The sequence below is a fragment of the Sciurus vulgaris genome, assembly GCF_902686455.1.
Source record: "Sciurus vulgaris genome assembly, chromosome: 10".
Lineage (NCBI taxonomy): Eukaryota > Metazoa > Chordata > Mammalia > Rodentia > Sciuridae > Sciurus > Sciurus vulgaris.
Window position 1 is genome coordinate 56,914,710 of NC_136470.1, and position 17,873 is coordinate 56,932,582.

At 40.7% G+C, this 17,873-nt stretch overlaps 1 long non-coding RNA gene across 1 annotated transcript in view; it reads right to left on the bottom strand.

The window, feature by feature from the left end:
• LOC306671102 overlaps nucleotides 1-16,704 on the bottom strand; it is a 60,813-nt gene extending 44,109 nt beyond the window's left edge. Inside the window, exons 1-2 of the long non-coding RNA XR_013766585.1 lie at nucleotides 16,571-16,704; nucleotides 10,635-10,772 (exon numbers count right to left, since the gene is read on the bottom strand). This is a non-coding gene — a long non-coding RNA (uncharacterized lncRNA). The remainder of the gene's footprint in view (nucleotides 1-10,634; nucleotides 10,773-16,570) is intronic.
• Nucleotides 16,705-17,873: the final 1,169 nt, after the last annotated feature.

The following is a 17,873-nucleotide window of genomic DNA, read 5'->3' on the forward strand; positions in this document are numbered from 1 at the left end:
GAGGAATTTCAGCTACTTCTGGTTGCAGAGGCTGTGTCCTGTGCAAAAAGAGCAGCCTGAAGAATGTCTTCTGGATTTCCCCAATGATGAGAACACCACCATGACAGCCAGGGTGGAGTCGGTGCTGATGTGGGCCAGGGAATGAAGGATGGAGCTGGTGAAGACGATCAGTTTCTTCATGGAATAAGGCATAGAGAGTTTAAAACAGGCATTGTGAACACCCAGGACATTAAGGGTGGGGTTCACTTGGATTTCAGATGAGAAAAAACACTTGCAGATAACCACAGAAGAGAATGGTAGTAACAGAACCCCTTTTTGGTAAAACAGTCACTGTTTTCATACATGCATACATACATACATGCATACTGTGTTGATTCACACATGATTCTGGAAAAATAAAAACCACAAGGACTTAGGGAGAGAAAATGACAAAAAAAAAAAAAAAAAAAAAAAAAAACGATGAAAGGCTTTTCTGGGGTAGAGAAAGAGGTCTAACTTTTATCATGACGGAGAATACACAGGACAGTGTCCATTTGTCAAATTCCCTAACAGTAACTAAATCAGGTGAATCTTACAGTTTGTATATTATTCCTCTATAAAGGACTTTATAAAAATTTCTACAATGGCTTCTAGGTTTCCACTTCTTCCCAAGTAAATCCCATGCTTGGATTCTGGGCCTTCCTAATCTTGACCCCTACAGGTTCAACCTCATTGCCCATGCCACCCAGTGCTTGATTTAGAGCCCTTTCCTCATTCTCCTCTAACAGCCTACTTTCAGGCTTCTGTGCCTCTTTGCAAAGGTGTGCCTCTCACAAACAAGACCCTCCTGGCTTCTGCCTCTCCAAAATCACACGTAGGACACACACAGTGGCATGTCCTATTCTCCAAACTCACAGTTTCTTCCAGTCTGCTACACCACTCTCAAGACAGTTCCTGGGTGTCTACAAGTGTTATTTTGATGGCAGGTTTTTGTCAACACAGGTGCAAGATGGACTTACCTCCCTAACATCCCTCAAATAACATGCAGCCTAGAACACAGTAGACTCTCCATGCAATGTCCCCAGGATGGAGAATGGCCTCAGAGATCCAGGGGGAGGAGAGATCTGAGCTGCATCTTCAGAGGTAGGTCTGGAAGGACTCATGAGCACCATCAGGGCCAAGGGCAGTGGAGAAAGCACAGAAAATGCCTAGTGGCAGGGGTAAAAGATGCCTCCTAACAGCACAAGCATGTGGTTCGTCTTACCCAGTCTTCGTAGGGGCTCCCGGCGGTGCTCACCACCACGACCTGGAAGAACAGCTGCAGGAGGAGCAGGAGCTGGAGGCCAATGTGGGTACAGCCACTAGGAAGCTATGCTAGGGTTAAGGAGCCAAGGCACTGGACAATTCCGCCCTGGCCCCGCCTTTCAACCCGACACCTCCCTCCCTGGTACCGCCCCAACTGGCCCCGCCCACCAATGTTCCTCCCTGAAGTGGACTGGTAGTCCAGTACACCCGAGGTGACCTCACTATACCCTGCTGTCCTCGTGAGTGTCCGTTTTCAACGTTCATTATCTCTCTCCGTGGCCCTGCTCTATTCTTTACTCCAGAGTCTCTCCTAACCTGCGTCTCACCTGGACCCCTCTGGACTTCAACATGTCCTCCACACGGCCTACCAAGTGACTGCTCAAGTCCCACCCAGTCAGTTCGCCCTTGGTTACCCACTCCTCCCTCTTCACCAACCCTTCCTCCCCACCACACCTCTTCTTCCAGTTTGGGCACTTGGTACTGTGTGGTTACGCCATGGCCTTGTCCAGGGTGAAAGGTGTCAGTCTCTTCTGGACCAGGAACAGCGCACACCCCGCCAGCATGGTTCCCAAGTACACGCTCAGAGAGAGGAGGAGGAGGAAACGCCTGAAGTTCCTGTGACCCACTCAGTAGTTCAGCCACCTGCAGTGCTGGTAAAACTTCTAGGGGAGAGGAAGCAGGACTCAGGGTCTATCTGATCTGGACTCCATCACTACCATATCCTGAGGCCTTCCCCAACCCTGCCCTCTAGACCACCTGCCCTTGGCCCAGAACCCCTCCCACCTCCAGAGAGAAACTGGCATTTCCTTAATTAAAGCACAGTTAGGACTCCATGTCTCCTCAGGTCACCTGTCATCAGTAAGTTCTTAGAGACAAGACCTTTGTGGTGTGACTCTGAGCAGGATATAGAATGACACTGGGCCTCTATTTTCTCAGATACTGGATAAGAATGAAAAGAACACCCTTCCCCAGTCGCCTTGCACAGTTTTAAACCCAAGCAGTGTGTGCACAGGAGAGAAGAGCACTCAGAACCCAGGAAACCCTCCTACTTGGGCACCCAGAGTGGACAGGCAAAGAGGCCTAGAACAGGGCTGCACAAGTCTAAAGATCTTGGTAAGCAATATTGGGAAGACAGTGGATGGGACGGGACTGTTCTCCGGCCCCTGACTCCACCAGGCCCAGCACACATGTGGTGCCTTTTCTATGTCATCACCTGTGCAAGCAAGGCCAGCCTCTCAGAACAGGTGCAGACATGGAGGCCATGGCATATGTAAGGGACCAAGAGTGACTGAGAGGCAATTTCAGTAGTCCAGGAAGAGGGACTCACTCACCCCTGGCTCATTTTTAATGTGAGGTTCCTGGTCATTGCCAGGTACCCCTAATGGATTTGTGAGTGGACAGTGGGGAGGAGTACTCAATTCCACACAGATTTTACATGAATAGCAGTGGAAGGTGCGAGGTGTGTGGTGGAAGCCACGGTGTTTGCACGACGTCATTTCATTGTCCCCGAGATTCAACCACCTGACATAGGGGTCTTGGGGTCCTTCTCCAAGGAACCTGGCACCAAAAGATTTTGGGAAGTGAGAGGAATCCCCTCCATCCCTCTGATGCTCAGGGCAGCACCATAGCATATGTTGCAACAAGAAGCAGGTAGGAGGTAGGCAGTGGAATTCTGGTTGATTTCTGTTGATCAAGGTGACCACTAGGATGCACAGGCAGTCAAAGAGAAGGTGCTGTCAAGACAGAAGAGCTGTATATGGACTCTACCCTCTGGAAAAGTGGTCATTGCCTGCACTGGATTGTCAAATGGGAAGGATGAGTGAACTGTGTGGTTTGGAAGAGCCTGCTGGCTTCTCTTGTCAGCCTGCCCTGTCCTCCCTTGTAAAGCAACTGGAAAACCTGCAGGATTTTGTTTTCTCACACTCCAGAGGCTTGGAAAATGAAGTGCCAGGGCCTAATTGATGATGACATGGAGCGAAGGGATCCTGAGGCCACAGGTGTGGTGACCACTGTAGAATGAGGCCTGTGGACATCAGCACATGAAGGGCCATCTCTTTCTCCCAGGGTTCTAAGGACTTATCATGATGGAGGATTCCAGGATCCGTCAAATTCAGGGTAACTAGGGTGCAAATTGTTACCCTGAATAGCAGGACGGTTGCCAGGGAAAACCCCCAGTCTCCCTTCTGGGCCAGCCATCTGCACCTGAGAACAAAGTCAGAATCAGTTCTAGTCTGGGGCAACCCAGGATTTCTCATGAGGCCTGCCACACCTGTGAGAGGACTCACCTCAAAGACACATCAAAATATCCAGGCTATCCACCAAATGTCACCAGCATTACCAGCCACCCACAGTTTCCTTAATGCATCAGCCCCTCTAGATCTCTGAGCTCCTAACTGTGTATATACTTCTTTTTCCTGCTGACCCTCTCTCTCCCCTTCCCTTCCTCTGCACTATGAGTGTCAATTTTTCCCTCCATCACTTTAAGGGAAACCTGATAGTGTGCATTGGAGACTCAGGAAGGCAAATGCATGACACTTAATGTCATTACACCAACAATATTCATGGAACTCCATAGGCTTTGACAATTCCAGGAACATCTCCTTCCTGTTCGGGGAGGGGCATGAAAACTTTTCAATGGCAGGATGATGCCCATCTTGTCACCAAAAAATGAGAGCCAGAGATCTCTCTTCTGGATTGACACCCTGAGTGCCATGAATATGTCAAGTGTAACATCACAGAGTTTCTGGAATGTGGGCTCCAACTGCTTCCAGTGACTAATGACAGCAACCTTCCCACATCCCCACCTACACACATGTTGTAGACTGGGATATCCTGTTCTAACAATATTGGCTTTTTGGAGCTTGTGATGACGTGGATGTGGTTTGTCCCACAAAGTACTGGAGGCTTGTTTGCAGTGTGGCAATAATGAGGTGGTAGGACCTGTAAGAGGCAGGGCCTAGTGTGAGGTAATTCAGTCACTGGGGATGAGATCCTAGGAAGGGAGTCATGTACTTAACCTGGGCCTCATTTGTACCTGTGAGAGTCGGTTGTTATAAAAAGTACAAGACAGGTCCCACTCCAGGATTCTAGCCATGAAATCTCTGCCTCATGTCCTCCCACCATGATGCCATTCACCATGTTGTGATGACCTTCACTAAAGGTCAGTCACTAATCCAGACTCTGACCTAAATTAAACGCATCTCTATTAAGTATTTTGAGGAATTTTATTAGAGGAAGACAAGCAGGCTAATAGAGAGACCATATAATATGGTGGGCAGAAGTTGGGTGATCATTATCACACTTTCAGGCCCAGAGCTAATGAAAGCAGACTGTGCTTCTTCTTATCCTGTTTGCACTTCTTCCCTTTTGTGGTAACAGAGTTCCAGTTGAGGGGAGGAGGTAGCCTTCTCCTTCCTCTCCCAGTAAATCTCTTCCCAGTTTCCCTCATTTCCAGGATAGGCTTTCTGACACAATTCTGGTTGATGAATCCTGTGCAAATTTCTACTGATGACTTCTACAAAAACTTGCACCTTTTCAATAAAAGGGAAGATGATGCAGTTGGCAGAGCTCTGTCCCCCTTCTTTCTGTCTTAAAGCTAGACTACTGGCCACCTTGGACCTTTTAGGCAACAAGTCTTGCTAGCCAGATACAACCTGAGCCCCTGTATTATCCCTCAACTGCTTCCCACTGATCTTAATTTTATGTAAAAATAACTGGGAATTTATAACACTGACATGTCATTGTGTTGTCACAGCGTCTGAAACCCTCTGGTGGATTCTTGCCACCATAATTCTTCATGAGGGGCAGAAACCATATTCTCTTCCTAATATGAGCTGAAAATGACCAAATACTTGTGGCATCTCTGACAGGTTACAGAGGCCTGTGGTCCAGGTGACACCAATTTTACTCTAGAAATGTTACCACTGACTTAACTGGAAGTCTCTGCTGAGATGCAGCAACTGCATAAATGTGCAGTGTCCATGTGTCCAACCTCCACTCCTCCCATTTTTTTGGAGTCGAAATTGAACCCAGAGGTACTGTGCTACAACCCCAGCACTTTAATTTTGAGGGAGGTTGTACTATGTTTCTGAAGCTGGCTTTGAACTTGCAGTCCTCCTTTTTCACTCAACCAAGCCTCAAGTTCTACAGGCATGTGCCACCAAGCCTGGCCAAGAAAATTAAACAGATTAAAAATACAACAGCCCTTGTGCCATTGAAAGTAGGACAAAAGGCCAGTAGTGTACAAAATGAAAGATTGGGTCAGGAAGATAGAGGTGGTTCAAAATGGAAATAAAATGCTAATACCTCCAGAGCACGTCCCTGTCTACAACCAGTGACCTAGATTTCCTACCCTCAGGAATTGCTGTTCCCAGTAATGCATTTTTAATGAGTACCTACTGGTTAGCTCTCTTCCTGTCTTTATGGGCAGATAGGGATACCTCTCTCTATTTTCCATATCTTTTTACCAATGTATGCAGAAATAGAGGACAGGGGCATGGGAAAAGAGGAAACCAGAAATCTATAAAAGGTGCAGGACACCCCCACACCTTGCACATCAGCTTGGAACCTCCTCTCTAGAGAACTATTTCACACATAATATCTCTCAAGCTCTTAGTGCTCTTTTCTTCACATCCATTTCCAAACATCCATTTAAGAAATCATGAAATATTGGGGAAAGAGTCTGTGCATTCAGAAGTTCTGGAGTTCCATTTCTTGAAATCAGATCTAAGGCCTAAATATAGAACTACATCTGTGAACTTCTTTTTGGCCCTATGGCAGGGGGAGGGGTTAGTTAGGGAGTGATGAGAGGGCTGCTTTATCCTGAACTACATTGCTAAAACTTTATTTTTAATTTTTGAGACTGGGTCTCAACAAATTGTTGAGGTTCAGTTAAAACTTGTGATCCTCCTTCTTTGATCTCCTCAGTCACCATGATTACAGGTGTGTAAACATTGCATAAAGTAGTCCTCAGTCTAAATGTAGCTCAACAAAGTTATAATGTACTCTATCAAGTTTATGGAACTCTCCTTCCAGTGTGTGTGTGTGTGTGTGTGTGTGTGTGTGTGTGTGTGTGTGTTTGTGTTTGTGTGTGTTTGTGTATATGTGTAGTGATTGGATCAAATCCAGGGCCTTTTGCATGCTGGGCAAGCACTCTATCAGAGGACATCTTCAGTCCTTCTTAATTCTTCAGAGATAATCACTAAATTTTAATGTGAGCTCCTGGTTATCTCTGCCTTTTGGAATTTTGTAACCACTCTCCTTCACTTTATTTTCTTTCTCTCTCTCTCCCTTCCTCTCTTTCTCTCTCTCTCTCTCTCCAGTGGGTGCTATAGGATTTGAACCAGGCATACTCTAGGCAAGTGAGTGCTCTACCACTGAGCTGTACCCCAGCCCTCTCTTTAATTTACTTTGAGATAGGATATCTCTAATTTGCCCAGGCAGGTCCCTAACTTGAGATCTTCATGCCTCTGCCTCTCCAGAAGCTGAGATTACAAATGTGCGCCACCAGGCGGGACAAGATCATCTTTTCTGTGTTGAACAATGAATGCAATACATCTTGCTTAAGAAAACAAAATCAGCAACAAGTATAAAAACGTCACCTATGGCACATAAAAATAAAAGAATCGGATGTCAATCCTTCTATAAATGTGTACAATCCTGTTAAACATCCCCAAGCTAATTAAAACTCACATTTCAAATCAATTGGATTTACTGAAACACTGTTCCTTAGCTAGGTATATGCCAGCTTCATCATTCCTAATAACACATCATGAAGTGGATAAATTGAACAGTGACTTATAAGTGTTTTCATAATTTAAACAATCCCATTCAGAAAATGATTGTAATCTTTCACTTTTGATTTTATATGTAAATTTCTGGAAATGAAATTATATCTAATTGACTATTTTATAGTAGAAGTTTAAGTTTTGAAATGAAGCAGACAACACAGACCATCGCTGAGTTGCCATGTGAGACAGGAGGAACACTTTAATAAATCTCACTGACCTCCTCTAATATTGAAGACACCACTAGAGAGCCTGTTTTTCTGAAATTGCTTGATTTTTCTCTTGATTTTTTGCTTTTTTATTTCCTTTGAGGTGCTGGATATTGAACTAGGCACACTCTCTAACATAAACACTCCTGCAGTCCACCTTATTCTTTATCATACTTATATGTCAAGACAATTAAAAACAACACAATCTCATATTTCTTGCACTAATGCTTTAGAAGTTAAATATATTAGTGCACTGCTTTCTGGTTTCCATTAGTGACATTTTTGGGGGGGATAACTCCTACTGCTGTCCTTTTGAAATATTCTTTTCATGTCTAGTTGATTTTAAGATTTTTTTCTTACTTCCTATATAGTTTCAACTTGATTTGCTGAGTTTTGAATTATTTTATCAGTTCAGTTTGAAGATATTATTCTTTAATTTTATAATCCACTTGCCTAATTCATACTGGAAACTCTTTGCTTGTTCTACTCTATGATCTTCTCATGCTTCAATTTGGTACTTTTAATAACATCTGTCTACCAAGATTTATATGCTTTTATATTATCTTCACTACCATATTTAGTATTCTAGTATTTAGTATTGACTTTCTGAATCAGATATTAGAAAGTTTCACTAATTCTTTCTTTTTCCTGATTTGATCTTAATTCCACACTGGAGGATTTAAATTGCAGCAGATTTTGTTTTCTTGAATTTCCCAGGTACTTTCTGGTTTTGATTTGTAATTATGCCTCTGCTGTGTTGATAATATGCAATTACATTATATACTTTGAACTTTGAATTCTATTGCCATTTAGAACTAATCATTACATGCTTAATCTGGCAATTTAAATATGAGAGTCTTTGAGATCTAAATCTGTTGTGAAATTTACTGGAAAAATAAGATATCTGGAATAGCCAAAGCCATACTTAGCAAAATAGGTGAAGCAGGAGGCATCACAATACCAGACCTTAAATTATATTAGAGAGCTATAGTAACAAAAACAGCATAGTGTTGACACTAAAACAGACATAAAAACCAATGGTACAGAATAGAAGACACAGAGATATATGCACATAAATACACTTATCTCATACTAGACAAAAGGCAAAAAACATTCACTGGTAAAAACAGCCTATTCAATAAATATTGCTAGGAAAATTAAAAATCCATATGTAACAAAATGAAAATTATCCCCTATCTCTCACTGTGCACAAATCTCAACTCAATGTGGATCAAAGAATTAGGCACTAGAACAGAGGCCCTTCTTCTAATAAATGACAAAGTAGGCCCAAATCTTCACCATATTGGCTTAGGATTGGGTTTCCTTAACAAGACTCCAAAAGCACAAGAAGTAAATTCAAGAATCAACAAATGGTTAGGATTCTAACTAAATAATTTCTTCTCAGCAAAGGAAACAATAATGTGAAGAGAGAGCCTACAGAAAGCAAGGAAATCTTTGCCATCTGCATGACACATAGAGTATTAAATTCCAGGATATACAAAGAACTTAAAAATGAAAACACCAAAAAAGAAAATAATCAATAAATGGGCTAAGGAAATGAATAGATATTTCACAGAAAAAGAAAAACAATCCATCAACAAATATATGAAAACATGTTCAACATCTCTAGCAATTAGAGAATTGCCAATCAAAACTACTCTAAGAATTCATCTCATTCCTTTCAGACTGACAATTTGTGAAGAATACAAGCAAGAATAAATGTTGGCAAGGATGTAAGGAAAAAGGGACACTCATACTTTGCTGGTGGTACTGCAAATTGGTGCAACCATTATGGAAAGCACTATGGAGAGTCCTCCAAAAGCTTGGAATGGAAACACCATTTTTCTCAGTTATTCCACTCCTTCCTCTATTCCCAAAGTAATTAAAATCAGCAAAGTACAGTGATGCAGCCACATGAATGCTTACAGCAGCTCAACTCACAATAACTATACTATGGAACTAACCTCAGTGTTCTTCCAGAGATGAATGCATAAAAAAATGTATATATACAAATTGGAATATTACTCAGTTTTAAAGAAGAATGAAATGTTGCCTTTTGATAGTAAATGGATCAAGATGGAGAATATCATGAAGAGAAATAAGCCAATCACACAACAAAATACTGAATGTTTTCTCTGATATATGGATGCTAATTTGCAATAACAAGGGTGGCTATCTAAGTATAGAGTTTCTTAGGTTGCCTCAAAGGAGATTGAAAGGAGGGGCAGGCTTATGGAGAAAGGAGGAATAGTTGAAAGGTTCAGACATTACCTCCCTATATGCATACGGGACTACATGATGGATATGATGTACATCGTGTACAACCAAAAACATGAGACGTTATACTCCATATACATATGATGTGTCGAAGTGCATTCTATTGTCATGTATAACTAATTAGAACAAACATAAGCAGGATAAAAATTAGTGGCACCCAGGGACTGGAAGAGGAGGAATGGGAGTTATTACTTTATCATGGCAGAGCTTCTGCTTGGAGTGACAAAACTGTTCTGGAAGAGAAGGATGTACAATATATTGAGTGTAATTAATGCCACTGGGTTGTCCACTTAACATGGTTAAAATGGAAATTTTCACATCACATGTCTTTAACAACAAGAAACACTTTATTAAATGTAAGAAAATTTTCATGTTAGAAAGTGGAAAAAAGGATATGAACCAGGTCAGTGATGTTAATGGCAACTCCTCTTTTCTTTCTTAGCTGCCCAAATCAGTGGTGTCAATGTAGATAATGGTTTGGCCAGTTTCAGGAACGGGTACGGTCAGGAAAAGGGGAGAGAGAACAGCATGAAATTTATTAATAGGGAAATAAAACATTTCCTTGCAACTAAGTCTTGAAGACTACTTATGAATACAATTTTCTTAAAAAACACATATGTTTATACCTGCCCCAAACACTCCTAATCAGTACATACCTTCCATGGTTGAACACAGAGTTGTTTAATTTTCCTAATTCCCAAACATCAACAGGGAAAGAGCTCCTAAATACACTCATGTCAACTTTGAATGGAGACCGTATTTCATAATATACAAAAATGTATTTAAACTATATTAAACATTTATGTATATATTTTAGTTATAGGAGGACACAATACCTTATTTTATTTTTAGTGGTGCTGAGTATTGAAAACAGGGCCTAACATATGCTAGGCAAGAGCTCTACCACTAACCCACAACCACAGCCCACGATACTAATCTTTTGTTTCTGGCAGATGAAACCCTAAAATGCAGTTGCTGCTTTATTGGTAGTGATGAATGAATAATGAAATGTTATTAACACTGATGCTCATTCAAAAAGACTCAACGTTTTCCAAAATGACATCTTTTACAAATTTACCTGTAACAATTCTTTGACTGATCCCCTTCTCTCCACATCCATTTCCAAACATCCATTTAAGAAATTGCAGAATATTGGGGAAAGTGTCTCTGCATTTGGAAGTTCTGGAGTTCCATTTCTTGCAATCAGCTCTAAGGCCTAAAAATAGAACAATATCTGTGACCTCCTTTTGGAGGTAATGGTAGGGGGAGGGGTTAGTTAGGTGTTGATGGCAGGTTTGCTTTATCAGTGAGTTACATCCCTAACAATTTTTTAAACAGTTTTGAGACTGGGTCTCACCAAATTGTTGAGGCTGGGTCAAACTTGTGATTTTCGTTCTTTGGCATCCTCAGTCACCATGAATACAGGTGTGCCAGCATTGCATAAGGTAGTCCTGACAGTCTTAATGTAGCTCAATAAAGTTATAATGTACTCTATCAAGTTTATGGATCTCTCCTGCCAGTGTGTGTGTGTAGTGCTGGGATGAAATCCAGGGCCTTTTGCATGCTGGGCAAGCACTCTATCAGAGGACATCTTCAGTCCTTCTTAATTCTTCAGAGATAATCACTAAATAATCACTTATCTCTACCTTTTTGAATTTTGTACCTGCTTGCCTTCACTTCCTTTATTTTCTCCCTCTCTCTCTCCCTTCCTCTCTTTCTCTCTCTCTCTATTCAGTGGGAGCTGCAGGAATTGAACCAGGCATACTCTAGGCAAGTATGTGCTCTACCACTGAGCTGTACCCCAGCCCTCTCCTTCATTTACTTTGAGATAGGGTATCTCTAAGTTGCCCAGGCAGGCCTCAAACTTGAGATCTTCCTGCCTCAGCCTCTCCAGAAGCTGAGATTACAGGTGTGTGCCACTAGGCCTGAAAGTTCATCTTTTCTGTGTTGATCTATGAATGCACTACATCTCTCATAAGAAAACTAAAAGCAACAAATGAAAAACACCACCTATGGTATACAAAAATACAAAGTAACACTGATGTCATTCCTTCCATACAGGTGTACAATCCTGGTAAACATTTGCAAGCTTTTTAAAACTCACATTTCCAAACAATTGGTTTTATTGAAACTCTGTTCCTTAACTAGTTATATACCAGCTTCATCATCCCTAATAACACATCATAAAATGGATAAATTGAACAGTGACTTATAAGTGTTTTCATAATTTAAACAACCCCATTCAGAAAATGTTTGTAATCTTTCACTTTTGATTTTATATGTAAATTTCTGGAAATGAAATTATGTCTAATTAATTGACTACTTTACAATAGAAGTTTAAGTTTTGAAATGAAGCAGACAACAAAGACCATCACTGAGTTGCCATGTGAGATAGGAGGAACACTATAATAAATCTCACTGACCTCCTTTAATATTTAAGACAAAACCAGAGAGCCTAGCAAATGTATTTTCTAAATGCCTACCTGAACATAAAATGTGGATTCTATACTGTTACCATATTAGATACTCGTTTTCTTATTAATATCCTGCATTTCTGTACAGAATACTTATCACAAATGATGTATATGTATACATATATTTCTATATATAAAAACATTTTGTGCTTTTGTGTGGTGCTGGGGATTGAGTCCTGGGGACTTTTGAAGGCTAGGAAAGGACACAACCATTGAACTACAACCCTAACCTAAGAATAATGTAATTTTAAGAAGACCACTATATTCTTTCATGGATGGTCCTTGAAACAGTGTTGTAACTAAAAACACTGAGAAACCCAGATCACCTAGATTTTCTCCTGCATTAATTTTATTCTAAGACCTCAAGACTCAGAAATTAATTTCAGATTAGGATCTCAAGACTGTTGGAAACCCCTATATCTCCATCAGAAGAGATAAGGATGGGAGTCCATAAAATATTCAAGCTCAGTATTACCACCCCAACCACCAAGAGTCCCCCTTCCCCTGCCCCCATCTCCTCCCCACCTTGACATCTGACTCAATTTACTCTTTACTTTCATTTATGTAAATGATCATAAGCAGCCCAGGACTCCCAGTCCCTGCCCCCTGCCAGTATTTCCACCCTAATGCCCAAGTGGCTCTGAACGTGCTCCTTACTTTCACCAGCTGTGCTTTCAGGGGAACATTTCTTCTCTCCCAACTCTAGGTCTAGAGATGAAGGAAGTGTCCTTTTGGCCTCTCATTGCTCTCTGAAGTCTTCACCCTTCTATTTCTCTAATACGCAGGCTTTTGAGAACAAATCCACCTTTCCTTGTTTTCAATGCTTACTAAACCCCAGGTCATTCCTTCCTCACTCCTTTGAGATCACAGCTCTTTGCACTGTTACCTCTCACATTACTCCTGTCCTGACTGGTGGCTACTTCACTAGCTGCACAGATGCCTGCTGCAGTTCCTTGTCCTCTGCTCTCATGCTTTCAGGAGCTTGCCTTTCTTACCTTATACACTATGTCCGTCCCTCTACCAGGACAGATACCAGCAACCACCACCCTCACCTTTTGGTTGCCTCTACCTCCTATCTTTTGTATTCCCAGTACTCCCAGGTCAGCAATCCTGACTCCACTGGGACCTAGAATCTCATAGGACTTTCAGTGTTCTTCGTTCCTTCCACGTGTCACCTCCATGACCCTCTCCGACTCAATTGACAGCATTTATCTGGCTAAGATGTGCTTACAAGTGTGGACTTCTTTCCTGTATCCATCAGCTCAATGTAGTAGATAATCACCACTTATCTGCAATGGTTGGCATCACTTACCATTGACATCCACTAACCTCACATGGGCTCTTGGTGCCTTCAGCAGTCACACTACATCTCCCTACTCCACTCACTCTCCTACTCTCCATTCCTGTCCTAAGACACATGCACTCAGTTGTCATGTGTCCTTACCTGCCTCTCGGCTGTTTGGATTTCCCAGGCTTCCCTTATTTTTGGTGACTGTAGAGAGTTTTGAGGAGCACCAGTCAGGTGCTATATAATCCTTTGTAGGATACCCCTCTAATGTAATGTATCTGACTTTTTCATGGTTATCTCAAAATTATGGATTTTTGAGAGGAAGGTCTCAGAGTTAGCACTGCCAATTTCTTTATCTTCTCTTGCAGTACTAGGGATTGATCCCTGGAGGTCTCTCGCACTGAGTTACAGCCCCAGTCCTTTTTATTTTATAGTTTGAGACAGGGTATCACTACATTGTGGAGTCTAGCCTCCAAATTGTGACCCTCTTGCCTCCACCCCTCACATAGCTTGGCCACCATGCCTGGCAATACTACCTTTTCCATTGCATCATATTTGGGGACATACTTACAACATGATACATGACTGCTGAGGTTGACCTTATCACCTGACCAAGGTCTTGTTAAGTGTTTCCACTGGGAAGCATCTCTTCCCTTTCCACTCTATGCAGTCCATACTTGAGTTATCCTCTACTTCCTGATGGGTGGAGCATCCACATACACTTATAGGATTGTTCAGCATGGGTTATTGATTTGTCTCTTCTCCCAACTCTATTTATTCAAACATTTATATCAGCATGGACTCACAAATATTTATTTTAATTTTCGAGTTATAATTCCTTAAAACTGTATTTTGATGTTCAAATTTTCCCTGCTTTGGTTAAGAAGCTCTTTCAGTTGACCCTATGATATACCTCCCTCAGTCTGGCCTCTTTTTAAACTTTGCAAGTTAATTTTAAATTGATTACTAATAACTGTATCTATTTATGGGGTAAATGTGATGTTTTGATATTGTATGCATTGCAGCATGGCTATTTATTTAATGATTTTTTTTTGTGTGTGTGTGTTGTCAGGGATTGAACTCAGGGCCTTACACACACTAACACACTAGCCAAATCTCTACCACTGAGACATTTAGAGCCCAGCATTCCCTTCACCCCCTTTTTATTTTATTAATCTTTAAAAATTAGTCGCAACTCTCTCATTTACTATTTCATGTTTGAACTTTTCAATGATCATACTCTACCCTTCTACCTTCAAGTGATACACCTATGACACAGGACAAGACCCCTAGGGTTTTTCCCTTGGCTCTGAATCTTTTCTTTGTCATTTCACAAATGCATATCTCCACTGACACTGTCATTATTCTTATATAACCAGTTTTAATTTTTAAAGATTTTTACATAACAAAAATTCATATATTTACCCATATAGTTAGAAGTACATTCAACTTCCATGTGTTTGAGAAAGGTGTTATTTAGCTCTCAAAATGTAGAATTCTTGGCTGATTTTTTTTTCAGAACTTCTTTCCACATTTACTAAAACATTTGAAACTGTCTCCCAGCTCACTGATTGTATGGCATTTAAATTTATTTTTCACCTCTTTTTGCTTCACTATGGCTCTTTTCTATTGCTATGATAATCTATTACTAATCCATTCTCAAATATAATACTTCCATAAAGTGCTATTCATTGTGGTGTCAATGGGACAAAAATTCCTGAAGAGAAAAACAGGAACAGGTATTGGGCTCACAGTTTCAGAGGTGTAGTCCATGGTGCATGGATTGCTTTACTGTGACTCAAGGTGAAGAAGAACATCATGGCAGAGGGCATGATGGAGGAGTGCTGCTCTGCTCCAGGTGGCCACAACCCACAGAGCGGGAGAAAGCGAAAACTGGGAGCATGGAAAAGGAATCCTTGGAGGGCAGCCCCGAGGATCCCATCTCATCCAGCCACACGGTAACAGTAAAATAAACAATAATTGATATAAAACTCAGTGAATAACTCTCCAATGGTAAGGAGTCCTGAAAATACGTTTAAAAACTCCTGAATTGATCATTAAATGGGCGAATTTTATTGTATGAAAATTATACTTCAATACAGTTGTTAAAATGTAGTGGGAACTATACCTGCCAATCTGTATTAAATTAAAACATTGACTGTTTAAGATTCTTTTTTCTGAGATTTCCCTACCAAGGAACAGGAGGATAATGAGCAACCAAATATGACAACTAGGAAAAGCACTATTTTTGGCATGTGATTTCTTTCCTATTCCTAAGGGTATACCAGATTAAAGTACAAAAGGTCAAGATCAATATTATTTGCAAAGAAGTGGGCTTCTTCCTTGAACAAAGCCTTTATTTCATTGATGATGTAAACACATTAAACATAACTGATTCCTACCACATATGATTTTAAGTTAATTAAATTATTTTTAAAAAACAGATATATGACTTTACAGACAGAGAAACATAGTAAATTAAAATAACAGCTCTCCAGGGCACATAATTGGCAAAATCTACACTAGGATAAACAGGGCACATGATCTTGAATCTTTCAAGTACAATGCAAAGAAGAGAAATAGAAGAAACCATCTAAATCTCAAAAAATCTTCCAGAGATGGCTGAACCAACTGTAACATGTGAACTTGGTTTTGATGCTGATTTAAACAAAACATTTTAAAATACATTATATTCCAATCCTTAACCAATGATATTCTAATTATGAGGTATAAATCCTTTCATTTTAATGTTTATTTTTATGTATTTACATGTTTGACAGATTTCACTTTTTGAGTAGAAAACTTCTTTCATTGCAAGGTCTGTGCATCTATATGGAAAAACTTCCTTCTAGGCCACTGACAATGAATATATCTCTACCACAAACAAGTTTACAAATCTACACCTTTTCCATCTAAACTGAAAATCATTTAAGTCAGTAAGGAGAAAAAGTCCCAAGTAAATGTAACAACAAATTCCATTGTCATGTTTAATTATCATGTACAAAAAATGGGGAAAAAATGGAAAACTTCCAATTCCATTTCTAAGCAATCTATGAGATTAATGAAATACTCAGATTCCAAATGATGGTGAAGAGCCACCCAAACAGCTCACAAAAAGCAGAATCTCTGCAGGACAGAGGAGGGACAAGAAGTATGTTAGCCTTGAATATATTCCAGAAACAATCTTTTTCTCTAGCAGTGCTTCACAACTTTCTATATGAGTCAGTCTTTTACCACTGTCTGATATCTTACCAGGAAGAGTACAATTGAGATAATTCTGCTTTGCTCTGTTGGACCCACAGAATTTTAAGACATTAAGCAGAAATCCCGGAGTCTTTCTTTGCCCTCCTTTGGTGATACTGGAGGTGTATAACAATGGAGCCCCCTTCTCTGGCATACCCAGTCAGAAATGACTGGTGGTTGATTGCTCTAACAAAATCACTATTCAGAGATAAATATCAAAATAAATAAAACAAACCAATACACATAATTTTAGATTTGACTAACTGATCTACTTTCCTAGAGATTTGCTTTCCTAGATCTGCTTTGCAAATGAATAGAAAACATCAAAACAGGGTGGTGGGAGTGGAGTGCTGGGTTTGTTTGGGGAGAGGGACAGAAGTGTAAAACCTGCATTTCCTCCTGTTCATTACCCACCGGAGTAGCTCCTAATTTAAAACCTTAAGCCAAAAGCAAAATCAGGGTACAGGAAACCAAAAAAAGGATGCTTGCTTGTCTCATTCTAGTCTAAGATTTCCACGAATATAGAACACAGGATTTCCACCTTCATCCTTTTAGGACATAAAAATTTGATGCTTCAAAAATAGGAACAGAACTTATATAGTGTTAAATATTTAACTTTTTTCCGGGGGGGGCGGGTTATAAGTATTGAACTCACATGCACTCAGCAAGTGAACCACAGACCAGTCCTTTTTGTATTTTATTTAGAGACAGGTGTTGTGGAGTTGCTTAGCACCTAGGTTTTGTTGAGGCTTGCTTTCAATTCGCCGTTCTCCTGCCTCAGCCTCCTGAGTTATTTGGATGACAGTCATAGGCAGCCATGCCCGGCCTGTTTTATACTTGAAAATGAATCTAACCATAACTTTGTGCCTTTATGTGGAAATAGACCCCTGAAAAGATAACAAGTCGCAATACCGGACAAAATGATTTAAAGAACAGGTTTTTTTTGGTGGGGGCTACATTTTTAATAGTGGGATTGAATTTAAGGGCACTGGACCACTGTGTCCCATGTTTTATTTTATTTGGAGATAGGGTCTCATTGAGTTGCATAGCACCTTGTGTTTTTTGAGACCCTGTTTGGACTCTCAGACCTCCTGTCTCTGCCTCCTCTGCCTCTGGGATTACAGGCGTGAACCACTGTGCCCAGAAAGAACAGATTTAATAGAAAATGTGACTTTAAACAACAAGAAATGATCTTCAGTTCCCACCACCTTGATTGAAGCTCCTCAAATAAGAAAGCAGTCTCCTCTACCAATGACAGCCAGGTATGGTGACACAGGCCTGTAGTCTGACTGACTGTGGCTGAGGCAGGAGG